The sequence below is a fragment of the Kogia breviceps genome, chromosome 19 (assembly GCF_026419965.1).
Source record: "Kogia breviceps isolate mKogBre1 chromosome 19, mKogBre1 haplotype 1, whole genome shotgun sequence".
NCBI lineage: Eukaryota > Metazoa > Chordata > Mammalia > Artiodactyla > Physeteridae > Kogia > Kogia breviceps.
This window is the reverse complement of record NC_081328.1, coordinates 45,383,599-45,401,956: the sequence shown is the minus strand read 5'-3', so window position 1 is coordinate 45,401,956 and position 18,358 is coordinate 45,383,599. Positions and strand designations below refer to the sequence as shown.

At 50.7% G+C, this 18,358-nt stretch overlaps 1 protein-coding gene across 2 annotated transcripts in view; it reads left to right on the top strand.

The window, feature by feature from the left end:
- TBCD (tubulin folding cofactor D) overlaps positions 1 to 18,358 on the top strand; it is a 160,909-nt gene that overhangs the window by 62,803 nt on the left and 79,748 nt on the right. The gene's annotated exons all lie outside the window — the stretch shown is intronic.

The following is an 18,358-nucleotide window of genomic DNA, read 5'->3' as shown; positions in this document are numbered from 1 at the left end:
CTGGTTGATAGTCTGGCTGAGATAGAAGCCTAGGCCAGAAAGCATTTACTGTCAGTGTTTTGAAAGTGATCTAGCTTTCAGTGCTGCTGCTGAAAAGTTTGATGTGATTCAGATCCCTGACTCTTTCCCCCCAACATTTTTTTTTTTTTTTGCGGTACATGGGCCTCTCACTGTTGTGGCCTCTCCTGTTGTGGAGCACAGGCTCCGGACGCGCAGGCTTAGCGGCCATGGCTCACGGGCCCAGCCACTCCACGGCATGTGGGATCTTCCCGGACCGGGGCACGAACCCGCGTCCCCTGCATCGGCAGGCGGACTCTCGACCACTGTGCCACCAGGGAAGCTCCCAATGTTTTAATATGAAAAATTTCAAACACAGATAAGTTGTAAGAATCCGCCAGTGACTGCTCAGACACCCAGCACTGGTTATGCAGTGAACATTTTCCTCTGCCCTACCACTCACGGCTCTCCGCGTTCCCTCTCCTTATCCACGCATCGATCCATCTCAAGTATTTGCTGCATTTCAGAGTCAGTGACAGACACCACTCACTTTACCCCTGAACACCTCAGGCTTGTTTTTAACTGTTCACACTTCCTCTTTTAAAGGTAGAATTCACATGTGTTGAGGGCACAGATCCCAAGAATACCATTCCTTGAGTCTTGAGCATACCCCCCTGCTGGGAAGTAGAGCAGTACGATCACCCCACCCGGAAGCAGCCACTGGCTGGGATTTTCTTCCTTCATAGATTAGTTTTACCTCTTGTAGAATTTTGTATACATGGTGATTCCCTGATTCTCCACATGCCACTGCTTCTCTCCTGCAGGCTCTTTTCTCTGTCCTCAGTGTTCTCATTTTCCTTAGCTTTCTCTTCGACCCTTCTTTTAAGTATTTCTATCCTGCTATTATTATTTTTGGGTTCCAAGAGTTCGTGCTCGTTCTCTGAGTGTTCCTTTCTTAGTATCTTATTCTTAGGTAGTAGTTGCAATCGCGTCTCTTATTTCTCTGAGGATTTTTTTTTTTTTTGCGGTATGCGGGCCTCTCACCGCTGTGGCCTCTCCCGTTGCGGAGCACAGGCTCCGGACGCGCAGGCCCAGCGGCCACGGCTCACGGGCCCAGCCGCTCCGCGGCATGTGGGATCCTCCTGGACCAGGGCACGAACCCGTGTCTCCCGCATCGGCAGGCGGACTCTCAACCACTGCGCCACCAGGGAAGCCCTCTCTGAGGATTTTAAATGATGGTTTTTTGGGCAGGTGGTGTGGTTCTCCCTGTAGTCTCCATTTCTTTCACAAAGGTTTTCTGTTTTCAGTGTGACCCCTCCTTCGCCTACTTGCCATTGCCAGAAAGAGTTCACTCTCTTGCAGGTGTGGGTGGGGGGTGGTTAGGCACTTATTGAGTGTTTACTAGGTATAAGGCCTTCTGCTAAATAAGCATTCTATCTGCGTTAATCCGTTTAATCACTGCAACAACTCTTCAAAATGGGAACTGTCAGGAGCCTGATTTGCAGAGTCAAGCAGCACAGAGAGGTTAAGTAACTTGGCCGAGGTCATCCAGCCTGAAGGACGACAGAGAAGAGTCCTAGAGGCAGTGGAAAGGTTGCACTGGGAGAGGGATGCTCGTGTCTGTGAGTTGGATCGGGGACTTGTGCTCTGTGGCTGCTGCCAAGACACTCGAGTCTTGGCTCTGTTCTTTTGTCCTCCTGTGACTTGGAGCAGTTATCTGACCTGGGCGTCAGCCTTCCCCCCTGTAGAAGGTACCTTGGAGGCCTCTACTCGTGGGTTTTCTTCAAAACCCCATGGGTTAATTACAACATCCCACCGAAAGCTGGGAATGGTATATGTCACAGAACAAAACATCTTTGATGAAGGTAGCAGATCGCTTATACTTTTGACCTTACAAGTAAATACAAGTTAGTTTTTTTTTTTTTTTTTTTTTTTTTGCGGTACACGGGCCTCTCACTGTTGTGGCCTCTCCCGTTGCGGAGCACAGGCTCTGGACGTGCAGGCTCAGCGGCCATGGCTCACGGGCCCAGCCGCTCCGCGGCATGTGGGATCTTCCCGGACCGGGGCACGAACCCTTGTCCCCTGCATCAGCAGGTAGACTCTCAACAACTGTGCCACCAGGGCAGCCCTACAAGTTAGTTTTAATTTTAATTGTTAACACTCCTTTTGGGGTGCAGCATCCAGAGCAGAGGAAAAGGAAATGAAAACTCTACAGAAAATTCAAGGCATAATTTCAATTTCTCTAATTTTGGTTGTCGTTAGAGACAGTAGGTCCTAAGCAGCTGCCGAGATGGCATTCGTTAAGTTCTTGAGATGAACACATGTTCTGAAAGGTCCTGTCCTCATGGCCCCGGGGAGGTCCCCTGAGAAGGGGAGCGGGGGATGGTTCCTGAGGCTGAGGGGCACCTAGCTGCCCAGAACATCTCTCAGGGTCTCCCCAAGACGTGAACTCCACCTTTGTGGTCATGTGAGATGTGGTGGGGCTCAGACCAGCAGGCAGGTTGCTGTTCCTCTGGGGGACGTGGGTGGTGGGACTGCTGGAGGGCAGGGCACCTGTGTCTTTCATGGCAGCTTATGCTCATGCACGTGCACACGAGTACACACACTTGCTCGCTAGGCCTTTGTTCATTGGTTGGGACTAGGACAGACACTGTCCCCTGCTGCCCCCCGCCCTGTGCTGACCACCCTTCCCCGCACCCCCCTCCTGCTTCGCACCTCAGGCCCGTGTGCTTATCAGGGTCCCTCGACTATAATTGGTTTCCAGTTGGGGCCCCACAGGGAGCAGCCTGTCCAGGGGGACTGGTCCTGAGGTGGCCCCACTTCGGGCCCCTCCTGCTTGGTTCCTCTCCCTGGGACTTGCGTTGTTCCCACGTCCTCCTTTCTGCCTGCATCTTGGTGCTGAGCTCTGCTGCTGGCATTGGGCCCCTGTGTCTTGGTCAAGGCAGGATCTTTCTGAAGATGGAGGGGAGGCCCTGCCCCGGAGGGTCCTGCCGCTTTCCTGGCCTCTCTTCTGGCCCTGCAGCCTGTCTGTTCGTCGGCTCCCGCCCCCGCCTCGTGCTGCTCAGAGGTGCCGGCTGTGGGGTGGGGGGGAATATTGTCCTGATACAGCCCGCGTGTGCCGGCAGGCTGCCCCCACGGGCCCCGCAGGAGGCTGGCGCCTGGGACCTCGCTTGAGCTGAGCTTGGGCTGTGCCGGGCTGGGCTTGAGCCCACCAGGCCCTCAGGGTCCTCCCCTGTTGCACATGTGAGAGCCGGGCCCGTGAGACCAAGTGTGGGGAGCCTGGGACACCCGCCAGCTGAGCCGGGAGCTGGAACCGTGGTCGTCTTTCTCAGGTGATGTGCTTGGTTTCTCATTTAAAAAAAAAAAAAAACCCTGAGGGTATCAATCGATTTTTGCTTATCAAGCAGTTGAAAAATAGAAATGAAAGTAGAGTTTATTTGGCTGTCTGGTGAGGCAGGCCAAGGGGTGTGAGAGTGTTCGGGGAAAGTTTTATTGTTGGACATTTACCTTCCTTTGATGATGAAACAGAGGAATTCATTTGTAACTTGAAGTCTGAGATGTGTAATGCATTACTTGAATTTTAATTTTCTTATTCTAGTAATGCCACTATTTGAATATTTATGGAACTGGAGCTACTTTATGTTTCGGAGGGGAGCACACCGGCCCTGTTCCTGCCAGGCTGTCCTGTGTTTGCGGCTCAGGATGGTGGCGGCGGGGCTGCTGGTTTCAGTGTGTGTGGCCTGTGGGCAGCTTTAGTGCCTGCAGCTCCCGGGACTCCTCCCTGATGACGCCTTCCCCCAGGGAGGTGTGGAACCTAGCAGAGCTGAGCTGGATCCGGGGCTCGTCCTGGCTTGGGAAGCCCACGTGGGGGCCAGGGAGGGGGAGGGGTTCTGCTTTGGACAGGGTCTTGGAGCCCAGCGTGATCTGGGCTGTGGCTTCTGTGTCTGAAGTGAAACTTGAAACTGTGAGCTCTGGCTTGTTTTGTCTTTGGCTGGGAGACTGATTCAGGTTTGTGACCTTGGGCCAAGATTTGAGGGTTCCCACAGCTTTCCTCACCTCTTCCCCTCTGTCTGCCTGACAGTATCATGCCTGTGTTTCAGGGTCCTCACTCATCCCTCCTTGGGCTGGTTATGGATTTCCAGGGGCAGGTCATGTGGCACTTTACCTCCTTTTATTGAATTTTTATGTACGTATGTATTTATTTATTCATTAAATTAAAAACATTTTTTGGGGGCCATGCCACGTGGCTTGTGGGATCTTAGTTTCCTGACCAGGGATTGAACACATGCTCCCTGCTTGTAGAAATGTGGAGTCCTAACCACTGACTGCCATGGAATTTTTTTTTTTTTTTTTTTTTTTTTGGTGGTACGCAGGCCTCTCACTGTTGCGGCCTCTCCTGTTGCAGAGCACAGGCTCCGGATGCACAGGCTTAGCGGCCATGGCTCACGGGCCCAGCCGCTCCGCGGCATGTGGGATCTTCCCGGACCGGGGCACGAACCCGCGTCCCCTGCATCGGCAGGCAGATTCTCAACCACTGCGCCACCAGGGAAGCCCTAAAAGGTGCTTTTTACCTGTCATCTCTGGATATGTTCACAACCACGTGTAGAAGTTACTTGGTTAAAGTAAACAAGGACAAGGAGAAAAATTAGCACACAGACTTTTTTTGGGGTCTCATGCTACAAATAACATCAGTGAAAACATAACAATAAAAGAGCTGTGAACAGACTAAAGACAGTGAAGGCAGGTCCCCTTTCGTTCCCTTGTTCTGCTTGACTCCGGCCGCCGGCCCGCACGTGTGTGGTGTCGCAACGCTCCACTGGCTGGGCTGGCTTCCCGAGCTCGGCCCCCATGGTCTCCGTCGAAATCCATCCACGGCATGAATCTTTTTCCCTTTTGTTTCCAGACATTGTTTCGGTTCTTTTTCAAATCTTCCTCTTTTCTTCACTATGGTTTCCATTCCTCTTTTTATGTGTTTAATATTCTAGGCCTGTATTTCCGATATTACCTTTTAGGTTCTGTTTTTTGTCCAGAGTGCTTGGGCTTCTGATCCTTTTGTGGTGTCTGCAGACTCTCCCTCATGTGTGTGCTTTTCTTGTGTAATTTTACATTGATTGCCTTTTACTCCACCTCTTTTGAGGCAGCTGGTTACGATGCTTGTCCAGGACTCAGGGGACGGCCTGGAGCAGGCTTCCTGAGAGTCCCTCAGCAAGGGCTCATCCCCGGCAAGGAGGTGCGCATAGCCCTGGGGCTTTGACTCCTCGTGAAACTTGAGGCTGTGAGAAGCAGAAATCAGTAGGGTTGCAGGGATAAATGGACGAATCTGGTGTCCTCCTGAGAGCTCAGAACACCTCTCTTTTTTTTTTTTTTTTTTTTTTTTTTTTGCGGTACACGGGCCTCTCCCGTTGCGGAGCACAGGCTCCGGACGCGCAGGCTCAGCGGCCATGGCTCACGGGCCCAGCCGCTCCGCGGCTTGTGGGATCCTCCCGGACCGGGGCACGAACCCGCGTCCCCTGCATCGGCAGGCGGACTCAACCACTGCGCCACCAGGGAAGCCCCAGAACACCTCTCTTGATTGCTGGCAGTTCATTTATGAAATAGAATAGTGGGATGAAATACAATAGCAGGGATCCTTGTATCTAAGACTTAGACAACAGAAAAACAGACCTGATTCCGTGGGCTTGTGTAGGGCTCTGCAGCTGTGGTTGAGGGGATGCAATCTTAAGTCACAGAGGAACATTTACAAATGCTGCACGTTTACTAGTAAGGCCATAAAACAAGTCTCAAGAAATTTCAGAGAACCACTGGTGTACAGACTACATTTTTTGACCACAAAGCAATGAAATTAAAAGTCAGATACAGAAGGATAAAGGTATGACATGAATTTTTAGTTTGAAAATATATGGATTTCTAAATAACACATGAATCAGAGAAGAAATCCGATAGAAATTTTATAATAAAAATTTAAAGATAGACATGAACAGTAACAAAATTATTATGTATCAGAAGTCTCAAGATGCAGCGAGTAGTGTACCTAAAGGGAAGTTTAAAACGTTAAGCAGGAGTTGTGAAACTATGGCCCGCGGGCCCAAGCTGGCCTTGGCCTGTTTTTGTATGGCCTTGGAGCCAAGAATGGTTTCTCCTTTTTTCAACATTGTTTTTAAAAAAAGAAAAGGGAAGCAGCCAGTGGTCTGCAAAGCTTGAATGCTTGGGCTCTGGCCCTTTCTAGAAACTGCTGCTGACCCTTCCTCCCCCACCACCCCAGAATATTGTAAGAGAAGAAAGACTCAAACTGCCAAGGAAGGAGCGAGGGGAGGGCCGGGGAGACAGTGAGGGGAGCATGAGAAATGAGTGAGGGAGAAGACACACGTCTACAAGGATCAACAGCCAAAAGGCCTGCCAAAGAGACAGACTGAGAGACTTCCGGCTTATGGACAGAGCAGTAGGGGAAGCATATAAATAATAGTAAGACACCCGGATGGGGCCTGTGAGACAGGTCCTGTGGAGAACAAAAGCCACATGTCCAGAATATCTTTTGCTGATAACTCTGATAGCTCAGACAAAATAGACAGTCCTAGAAAAATATAACTTACCAAAATTGACCCCAGTAGAGGTAGAAAGGTAACTTATCAGTGCTTTGGTATCCTTATTGATGAATTGGGATAATAACTACCTATTTTGAGGTTTTAAAAATAGGTCTGTTGAGATATAATTTATATTACGTATGGTTCACCTATTTAAAGCGTACAAATCAATGGCTTTTATTTTATTCACAGAGTGTGCAACCATCACCACAATCAATTCTAGAACATTTCAGTACCCCAAAAGGAACCCCATGCCCCTTAGCTATCACCTGAAACCCCCACCCTCCTCAGTGCTGCACAACCACTAATCCACCTTCTGTCACTATGGATTGGCCTATTCTAGTTGTTGCTGATAAATAGAATCATATAGCATGTGGTCCTTTGTGACTGGCTTCTCTCACTTGGCATGATGTTTCCAAGGTTCATGCATGTTGTAAGCGCATGTCAGTATTTCATTTCATTTTTTTGCTGAAGAGTACTCCACAGTATGGTTTGCTAGGGCTGCCATAACAAAGTACCCAGACTGGGTGGCTTAAACAACAGAAATGTATCCTCACAGTTTTGGAGGCTGGATGTGCTGAGATCAAGGTACTGGCAGGATTGTTTCTTTCAAGGCCTTTCCCCTTGGCTTGCGGATGGCCACCTTCCTGCTGTGTCTTCGCATGGTCTGCCCTTTGGTCTGTGTCTGTGTCCTGATCGCCTCTTCTTATAAGGACAGCAGCCCTGTTGGATTTGGGCTCACCCAGGTAGTCTTATTTTACCTTAATTACCTCTTTAAAAGCCCCATCTCCAGATACAGTCCCATTGTGAGGTATTAGGGCTTGGGACTAAAACATGTGAATTTGGGGTACACAATTCAGCTCATAAGGATGGACCACATTTTATTTATCCATGTGTCAACTAATGGAGATTTGGCTGCTGTGAGTACGCTGCTGCTTTACGTTCCTGTTGGCAGGTCATGGGTTCCAGTTTCCCCACACCCTTACCAGCACCTGTCATTTTCCATTGAAATAAAAATTATAACCAACCTAGTGGGTATCTGATTATGGCTTTGATTTGCATTTCCCTAATGACTAATAATGTTGAGCATCTTTTCATGTACTTGTTGGCCATTTGTGTATCTCTGGAGAAATGTCTCTTCAAGTCCTTTGCCCATTTTTAAATTGGGTTGTTGTCTTTTTGTTGTTGAGCTGTATGAGCTCTTTGTATATTCTGGATTCTAGACCCTTATCAGGTAGACAATTTGCAAATATTTCCACCAGTTCTGTGGTTGTGTATTTTTCTTGATCTTATATGTGTATTGTGTCATTTTTGATGTAAACATTTCACTTTTTTTTTTGGCCACACTGAGAGGTTTGCAGGATCTTAGCTCCCCGACCAGGGATTAAACCCCTGCTCTTGGCAGTGAAAGTGTGGAAGTTCAACCACTGGACAGCCAGGAAATTCCCTCACCATTGTTTTTTTTTTTTTTTTTTTGGCCACACTGCAAGGCATGTGGGATCTTAGTTCCCTGACCAGGGATCAAACCTGCACTCGCTGCATTGGAAGCATGGCGTCTTAACCACTGGACTGCCAAAGAAGTCCCCCTTACCATTGTTTTAATTCTTTCATTTGAGTTCTTTTTATGTGTGCAGTTTTGGGGTGTGAATGTGTATTTGTATTATGTACATATACACACATGCACGTTTATGGGTTTTTAAAGGGTATCTTTAATTTTTTTGTTTTTAAATATTTGGTACTTCCTTAATTAGAATTGAGATTGTTTATGAAAGAATTTATAGTTTGATGAAAGAAGTATTATGCATTTCTAAGTGGTATGTGTTTAGAATTTATACTTAACATATGTATAGAAGCCATGCAAATTACAAAACATCTTGTATAATATGGCTTTATCTATGTTATATTTAAGAATTAAAATTCATAGTTTGGGTCAAAACTAAGATTGTGACATTTATGAATATAAAGTGAGTTGGTTGTGTATGTGTTATATACAGTGTGCTCAGAAAGTACGTCTGTCCACATAGTTCATTATTTTAGACATGTTGATAATATTTATGCTATTTTAATGGAAAGCCTTTTTCTGGATTTTTAAATGAGAAACCTTGCTACCTGGAAAAACCCTTTGCCTACTAAAGTAATTTATTTCTATACCTCCCTAATTTTGTCATCTGTTTCCGCTAGCAGCCGGCCCATTCGGTGTTTAAAGTCCAGTGCAGGTTGGCCGACTTGACTGGGGAGTTACTTACACAGGGAAGACAGCTGGAGGGTCCATTTCACTTGAATTTCAGGTCTGCTCATGAAAGTAGCGTGTTAGCAGGTCTCCTGGTGACACATCTGGGTGGGCACATGGCCCCAGGACGAGGTTGGTATAGTGTGCTTGGGGTGAGGTTGCTGTGCCCTCTCCGTGCTGCCCCACGCCCCCTGCCCCCATGGGTGAGGCTGCTTGGTGCACAGTGGCTCTCGCTGCCAAAGGGACCCCCTGGGCGCTTCCCTGCCCAGCCCCCACCGTGAAAGCTGTGGGGCTGCTGCTCTGCCTTCCATGCCGGTGGGGCCCTGGTCCCAGGCTTCAGGAAGTGAGCCTGCAGGAGCACCGTGGGGGAGCAGCCCAGCCGTCACCCCACGAGAATGAACCAGCCTGATTTCTTGCATGGCAGGCCAGGCCCCGCTGCAGGGTTCTCTGCTTGCCCTGTGCTCGGGTGCTGTGAGAGTCGAAGTGTAGCCCTGAGGTGGGTCCAGATCTTTGCAGGGGTGCAGCGGGCAGCAGGGAGGTGCCTGGGGGCTGAAGAAGTGAGGATGGAGCTCTTCCTCTTCCTGGGCTGTGTCATCGGGAGGGGCCCATGGCGGGGGGCGGGGGGCGGGGGGGGGGCTGCCATTTTCTGGACAAAGGGAGGGTGAGGCCGCACTTCTGCCCCTACCTGGTGGAACCTCTCCCTGCCGTGCAGGCATAGCTGTGCCTGAGGGTCTGCGTCACCCTGGGAGGTCAATGTGGGAGGTCACTGGGGCAGGTCAGGCAGCGTGGCTGTGAAAGATCCTTGGCTTGTGGTTAGAAGTCTGCCATCCACACTCCCCTGTCCCAGCTGTCCGAGGCGGTGACCCGGGTGGTGAGATTAGAGAAGAAAACTCTTCAGAGAACTTGGCCCCAGCCAGGCGCGGGCATGTCATCAATCAGACGTGAGTGGCCTGTTGTCTAACGTTCACCCTCCTTCCTCATCCTGGCCCGTCTGACCTTGGGCCGCATGTCTGGTCCGGTGACCCTCAGCTCGGTGAGGTGGGTTCTCCTGCAGCGTGGTCCTCCGGCCTGCCAGTCCTGACATTTGTGCCCTGGACACTCTTGGGGCCAGTGGAGGTCTGGGCACTGTGGCCAGGAATCCAAGGCTGTGAGTCAGTGGCAGAACTGGTCCCTGACTTCCTGGTTAAGCCTCTCATTCTCCGGAGCGCTTGTCTTTGCTTCTTTCAAGTTGTTGTACTTGGGCCACTCTGTCATCAGCTGTGGGCGTTTCCTGCGCCAGCGGCACAGCCGAGCTCCCCTCCCCCATCCCGCCCCCTCCCGTGGCCTTGGACAAAGAGACAGGACGAACAGGCACTGGTCCCTTGGTGCTGTGTCCTAGGCGGAGCGCAGAGGGATGGAAAGAGCCTTTGTTATCTCTCCCCGAGGAGGGTCGTTTCACAAGAGTTTAATTTGACAAGAACCATTACCTAGGTGGCTTGACAAGCAAGTTCTGACAGAGAACGTGTAAGACTAAGGCTGGGCAGGCCCCTTGGGGAGCCAGCACCCAGTGTGACAACTGAGAGCCAGGAGATGCTCCGGCTTTGCCGGGACTGAGAAAGTGGGAAACGTTTGTGTCAGCCGAGGGCGGGGCCTCCTCCTGGGGGGTTCAGGCTGCCCCCATGGGAGTTCACATCTCACCTCAGTTCTGGGGTGGTGGGAGGGCTTTGTCCCCTAGTCCTGGCCCCTGGGACACACGGTGGGCACCTGGACCAGGTGTGGGCGACGTCAGTGGGATGGGTTCGTGCCAGTGTTTTCCCAGTGACAGCCTCCCCTGGGTTCACTTGGCGTCCTCTAGTTTGAATTTAATAAACCACAGCCGGGTGAGGAGAGAGCCCCTGTTCTGTGGCGTCGCTCCAGGCGCTGTGGTGCTGCTCGTCACCGCCGGCTGCTGACGAGGTGACAGCTGCTCCTGCATAGCCCTGACTCAGCGGGAAGTGTGTGCTGCGGCCTCAGGCTCTGCAGGGCGGGTGGCCCTGGGTTGGGTCCAGTGGGGACGAGGCGCGGGGGGCCGCCCGCTCCCTCCTCCTGGGAGGCTCTTCCTCCTCGCAGATCATGGGAGGCCTGTCGGGGACTTAGAAGGAGCAGAATGTTTTGATCTTAGAGAAACTGAATATTTGGATTGAAAAAATTAAAAGGGAGTCTGTCAGTAGAAAGTTGTATTTTTTCTGAGGATTATTTCTAAGCAGTTTTATTTGACTTTTAGCACAGTGGGGTGATGTTGTGATGTTCAGCTTAGGAACTGTTTGCCAGCCGAGAGCTAGATTAAGGCAGTCGGTTCCCACCGTGGCCAAGGAATCAGTTACCTGCGGAGGTTTCTAAACATCCAGGCGGCCACCGCAGGCCTGGGGGCGCCCTCCTTAGTAGATCTTTTCAGCAGGCAGTCTCGCCTTGTGCTGCGGCTCTTCTGCTCCTTCGGCGAGGCTGGGACGTGGGGGCAGGTCACCCGGATGGAGAGTAGCTGCTTGCTTTCACATGCTCCCTCTTTGGGAGGCTTGTTAATGTGGTTGGAGATGTGAGGATTGGAACTTAATCTCTTTCTGTGACTTCCCAGTAGCCCAGGGGCTGGTCGTGAGAGAACCAGACCGCGGTCCCACCTGTCCCTGTCCTTGTATCATCCACAAAGTGTCCAGGCACTCACCTTACTCCCAGACCAAATGCGTGGTCACAGTTACTTTAGGCTAGGTGACAGGTGGGCGAGGGAGGGGGAAAGAGGTTTTCCTCCAAAAGCTTTAGACTCTGTTGTTCGTATACATAAAATCTGGAAAAGCTGAAAGATTGCTGATGGTAAGTATATTTCAAAGGGGGTAGAGAGGTATCTGTTATCCTTCAGTTATAAAGAAGATTATGCTTGTGTGAAACATTAGGGAAATGTTTCCAGAAGGGATGGCTTAAGCAGTTTTAAAAAATTGCAAGGGATGTGTGTCGCTGGAAAAACAAGGAGAAACACTCTGATTGACTCAGAACATTTTTACCTGCTGTGTGCAAGGCAATGTGCTAGATGGTGTGGGTGGGAGGCCGCTCTGGGGGCTGTGCTCTGACTCCTCTCCACATGCTGGCACTCTGATGCCTGCCTGGACCACCTTGAGGGGAGTAGGGGCGTGGTTCGGGGTGGGGGACCCGCACTCAAGGGGGGAGGTGTGGTCCTCAAGCCTTTCAAATGCCGGTTCACATTCAGGGGCAGGTCACTGAGCTAACATAGCACCAACAGGATTAAACAGAGAAATGTCTCTGTCATGTACACATCACAGTTCTCAATGCTGGAAATGTTCCATGAGTCTGTTCTTAGGAGCATCTTCAATGAAGTGAATGCTGCACCGTGTCCTTTGTCTTCCCATGAGTCTTGCTCCGTGGGCTCATTTCTTGGAGAGAAAGACGAGGTACCTTCCATGTGCCTTTTAACTTCACTTGCTCTTCCAGGTCTCTGTGAAGGGGTCCAGCATCTTGATTTCATGGAAAGTGCAGTTTGTCCTCAGAATATAAAACCTTCTGCTTCCTATGCCGACGTCTACCCGGGACCTTGTCCTCACTGCTGTTGTCCACCCGTCTTTGCTCACCTTCTGCGGTGGGGACACTTCCTGTCCTTCTTCAGTAGTTCTTTGAGCCCCCGAGTGTGCTGATGGGGCAGATGGCCCTGGGAGTGCTCCCTGACGGAGGTCCAGCTATCGGTTCCTGTTCCGGCCTGCTTGGAGCCAGCTGGCCCCGGGAGGGTGGCCGTGGGGAAGTCCTGTCGGTTTGTCCTGTTGTTTGTTTATTACTCAGTTGGGTGGTGGTGGCAGAGGGTGCAGGTTGTCCTGTTTCTGGGCCTGAGGGTAAGGAATTCGGGGGCCCCATGCTTTCCGTTTCCTCCTTGGAGGCCTCTCGTCCCTCCTGAAGGCTCAGTTGCTCAGTCTGTCCTATTTGCCTCATGTTCAGCGTCATCTTCATAGCACGTGGAAGTCGTGTTTCATTTCGCGGGACCAGCAGCTCATTTCCCCCGCGCCGGAGAGCTGGTACTGTAGAGGTCATCTCTCTACTCACCGCCGGCCTCGCCCGGTCACAGTGCCAGCCAGCACTGCGTTGTCTCACGGTGTACAGAGCCGCCGTGCCACTCCTTGGGATGACCGCACGCCAGCCGTCCAGGGGGCGAGGCATGGTGGGGACGTGGGCACAGACCTGGGCCAGGAGGAGGTCAACTGCCAGGCCACGCTGGTTGGCTGGAAAGTCAGCCCCTGCCCTCAGTCGTGATGAGTTAAAGATCTTAACCCCCTGAAGTCTGTCCTGGGGTGGGGCCTCCGCGGTAGCCCCCTGGGGGGACCGGGCTCTGGAGGGAGCCACCGCTGTCCTCTTGTACGGTTATCGTACCCAAGAGAGGAGGTGCTTTTGCTTATGTTCTATCTTAACATGTTGGTGTATTTTAATTGATTTTTTTTTTTTTTAAAAAAGATGTGAGATTGTCTCTTAAAATAGGAAAGATACTTGTTCAGGTTATTTTACAGTACAGTCCAAAAAGTGACATTTAAAAATTAATTATTTAAAGAAAAGCACTCTCCTGACTGAGGTCTCTATTTAAAGTTTCGGACACCTGGGATCACGCAAAGTCTGTGTTTTCGGCGTTGTGTCCCACGGCAGGAGGTCGAGTAAACTGGCCGAGCACGTTGAGCCCAAGGTTACTCAAAGGGTTACTTGGAACCAGCTGGTTTAGAACGGTTTATTTCTGTACCAGGTAGACACCAGCTATTTATTATAAACAGTCTAACCAGGAGTTCCCGTGGAACGTGTACCTGCTCCTCCAGCCTCGTGGAAACTCACCACAGTAGTCACGGTGGCATTTCCTGAACTGGGCACTTGCTTTGACTTTCAGTACCTTCCTTAAACCTCTTGGGAGCCCAGGGAGCTGAAGGGGAGGAAAGAGGTACCCGATCTCACCTGGGTGGATGCTGTGGTAGCAGTGACAAGGAATCCATGGGCTCAAAGGTTGTCAGCCATCCGGCTTTCTTGGCATTCTGTCATGGCCACCCCCAAGGGTGAGGAGGGGGGGACCACTGTGGGCTGGGTGGGGTACCCGCTTGGGGTGGGGTGGGCTGCTGTGGGCTGGGGGAGGACTCCTGTGTGTGTGGTGGGGTACCGCTGTGGGGGGCTTACCTTCTGTCTTTCTGTCACCTCAACTGGTGTCAGGTCTTTTTTTTTTCAATTTTTTTCTTTTTTAAAATTAATTTATGTTTTGGCTGCATTGGGACTTTGTTGCTGCGCGTGGGCTTTCTCTAGCTGCGGCGAGCGGGGGCTACGCTTGGTTGCGTTGCACAGGCTTCTCACTGCGGTGGCTTCTCTTGTTGCGGAGCACGGACCCTAGAGCGCGCAGGCTTCAGTAGTTGTGGCTCGCGGGCTCTAGAGCACAGGCTCGGTAGTTGTGACGCATGGGCTTAGTTGCTCCGCGGCAGGTGGGATCTTCCCAGACCAGGGCTTGAACCCGTGTCCCCTGCATTGGCAGGCAGGTTCTTAACCACTGTGCTGCCAGGGAAGTCCTTTTTTTTTTTTTTTTTTTTGGTAGTTCATATTTATTTTTTTATTGAAGTATAGTTGATTTACACTGTTGTGTTAATTTCTGCTGTGCAGCAAAGTGATTTGGCTATACAGGTACATACATTCTTTTTTAAAAAATATTCTTTTCCATTATGGTTTATCATAGGATATTGACTGTAGTTCCCTGTGCTATACAGTAGGACCTTGTTTATCCATTCTGTGTATAATAGCTTACATCTGCTAACCGGAACCTCCTACTCCATCCCTCCCCCAACCCCCTCTCCCTTGGTAACCCCAAGTCTGCTCTCTGTGTTTGTAAGTCTGTTTCTGTTTTGTAGATAGGTTCATTTGTGTCATATTTTAGATTCCACATGTAAGTGATGTCATGCTAATTTTCTCTGTATCATTCCAGTGTTAGCACACGTACTGCTGAAGTGAGCACACAGGTCGTTTTAATGTTTACTCCTCTTTGATTTGTCCTCCTCTCTTCTCTGATCCATGTTCCACGTAGGAATGGTTTCTAAATGGAGTAAGTGTGTTTGATGTGGAGAAGGATCCCGGTGTCAGACTCCTGGGACCCACACTGGCCGGTGGACCCCGAGGAGCGGTTGTCCTGTGTCCCAGGCAGCCCTTCACCTGCTCTTGGCCTTGCGGCCAAGCAGTGCCCCCTGAGTAGTGGAGAAGTGCGGAACCACATTTTAAAGTGTTGTAGTTGTCTTTTTTAATGATGATGAGGATCATGTGTGTTCATTATGGACATTTGGGACAGTGACATAAAGAAGAAGCTAAGGAAACCTGGAGTCTTGCTGCCTGGAGATCAGCCCTGTCGATGCTGTGGCAGCTGGGGGTCGTGAGCACCGGTGATCTGGGGCTCTGTCAGTGTGATGCGTGGGCTGGTTATGCAGTCCAAGTCCTGGGCTGTCCTTCTGTGCCTCAGTTCCCCACCTCTCAAGGTCAGCTGGACAAGGGCCTGGCCCAGAGTGAGTACTGATTGTCACTGGTTTCAGCACATGAGCCATTGACTAAGTACAGTATACTTGGGGGTTCTGAGTGTCCTCCTGTCATTTAATATTATTTTGGGTGGCAGTGTGAGTTGCATTGAATGGTTCTGTTGTATTTAATCACCTCCCATTTCCCCTCCCCGTTATAGCAAGGCTTTATTTCTGCTGTTACAAACCATGGTCTCAGCAGTGCGGCTCTCGTGACAACTTGGGGACACTCCCTGGGAGGCCCAGGCACACAGGATCAGGTCTGTCTGACTGCAGAGCTGCCCTCACCACTTTGTTACCTGCTCCTCCTGAGTCCATGGTGAGTGGCTTGAGCATAGACCAGTGCCTGCACCGTCTCCTCAGGACAGGTGCCTGGCAGAGTGGACTTGCTAGTTCAGGGTCAGCTTGTGGGCGTTCTGCCCACAGCCCTGTGGATGGATCAAGGTGGGTCATGGCCACATGGCCTGCTGCATCAACATGCATGTCTGGGGATTTCGTTGAAAGTCAGCTTCTGTCCGTGTGATCTTCAGAAATGGCTCTCTTGTCCTTATTTTCAACATTCACATTTTTTCAACTCTCTTCATCTGCCGTTTCTCCTCTTTTTAGGTTGGGATGTTCGTATGATATATGTGAACTCCTTACGTGTATTTGCCATCTCATCTTTATCCATTATACTACATTTACGTCGTTTGTTATTTGCTTTAAAAGTTTCTTGGGACTTCCCTGGTGGCCCAGGGGATGGGAATCCGCCTGCCAATGCAGGGGACACAGGTTCGAGCCCTGGTCTGGGAAGATGCCACGTGCCGCGAAGCACCTAAGCCCATGTGCCACAACTACTGAGCATGTGCTCTGGAGCCCACGAGCCACAACTACTGAGCCTGTATGCCACAACTACTGAAGCCCACTTGCCTAGAGTCCGTGCTCTGCAACAGGAGAAGCCACTGCAATGAGAAGCCCATGCACCACAATGAAGACCCAACACAGCCAAAAATAAATTTAAAAAAAAAAAGTTTCTTAAGTGTATTGATCTACTGAGGTTTGAGATGCTTTATGCAGGAATATTTGCTAATCACTTCCTTTGAGCAAGAGATGTGGCAGGAGCTGCCCCGTACACCGAGGGGATAGGGCACAATCAGATGGAAAAGTAGGTGCTTCTTGTTTGCCTCAGTCTTGCTTTGTGATTGTATTAAGCGTTTCAGAAGGTCCTGCCCTCAGGCAAGACTTTGCTGGCTTAAAACAGTAACTTCCTTCTGTCTTGCCATTGTGTTTCTCTTGTGAGGAGAGTCCTTATCTTGGCTAAATATGCCTCACGGTAATGGCTGTACCCACTTAGCCTGGACTGTGGGCTTCACATGTGCTGGGAACTTGTGTTTTCAGAGCACCTGGTGAGAGAGCGTCTGTTCCTGGCTTCTCTGACAGCTGAGCCCTGGCTCTCAGCCACAGCACCGTGGGCAGTGGTGGTGGTGGGGGGTCTTGTTCACAGGGAGGATGCGTGGGAGGGCTCTTGGACCAGCACAGCCGTGTGACTTGCCTGTGGAAAGGGAGAGGGCTTCATGGGTGCTCCACTGCGGCAGGTGAGTATGCTTCAGGCATCTGGGGGAGAGGGTAACCAGGGGCCCACCCCAAACCGCACAGGATGCTGCTATGATCCCGTTCCGTTATGCGCTGTGGAGACGAGCCCTGGCTGGGGTCTCCCAGGGTCTGTGGGGCGGGGGTCCCTCACCCTCCAAGGAAGGCCAGCACGCAAGTCTGAGTGGTTGGTGCTGTGGCTGGCACTGCTGCCCACAGGTCAGCTAAGGGCCTTTGGGACAGTTTTTCAGATGTCCTGTGGGAACCGAAAACTACATGTCTGTGGAACCAGATTTTCTGTCCGTCATTTCCTCTCCCCCAGCAAATTCAACATATTTTTTTCTGAGCAAGTTGGACTGCATTCTTTAGGAAGGTATGATGGCTGTTTGTACTGGTGGATGAAGTAGAAGTTCTGTGGTGATGGCCACACCTGCTCCCGGGAAACTGGTACTTTCCTGGGCTCAGACTCCGGGCAGGCAGGTTCGTGGTCTGAGTATTGGCTCCCCAGACAGTGCCATCATGTGCCGAGGCTCAGAGGCATCTCGGGAGACTCAGCCAAGTGTATCCCGGGAGATGTTATTCTAGTGCGTGTTGGGAGATTTGGCCCAGTGCATCCTGGGCGATATCATTCTAGTGCATCTCAGGAGACATGGCCCAGTGATCCTGCGAGATTTGGCCCCCATGCAGTGATATTCCTTATGTGATGAGTTTGTTTTTAAATTAGTATAATTCATTACTTATCAAAACACATAACTTCTGTGCTGGCTGTATGATGATTTTTTTGTGGATGCTGAAAAGTACACTGGGTTCCTCCTGACCTCTGGAGATGTGCATCTGTAAGCCTTGCAGTGGGGACTTGGTGCTCTGAGGGTTAAGTCGTTTCTCTCACCTGGAGGCTGCTTTGTCCTTAGGCGATTGGCGTTAGACAAATGACATGCTGTCTAGAGAGAAGGGTATTTAAATTACATTGCTGGACTCTGGGTTGCCAAAAGGAAGCCCTCTGGGGAATCTTATATATTTGACATGTATTTGCAGTGTGTAATTGGAACCGTGAGAAAGGTCTTTGTTCAATGCTATTGAAGAGTTTTCTGTATTTTACACCTGTTGGATCTGGAAAGAGTTGTTAGTTTTTGAATTCTTTTCTCTGATAATGACTTCGTATAAAAGTTTAGGGCGAAGACTATTTCTACTTCATATACCACCTCCTCCCCCAAAGCTCTGTGATTGCTCAGTACCCTGCATGGACCGGGGCTGGTCTGTCTCTTTGTCTTCCTGTCCCTGGATATCAGAGCTGGAAGCCCAGAGCATCCTTTCGCGCAGAAGAGGCTGGCGGAGGCCTGAGGGGTCGGGGGCAGCCGTGGGCCTTGCCCAGGAGCAGCAGAAGCAGGCCCGACCCCGTCCTTCTGCCCCCGCGGCACCGTACTTAACTACCACCTTGGGATGAATTGGAGCCG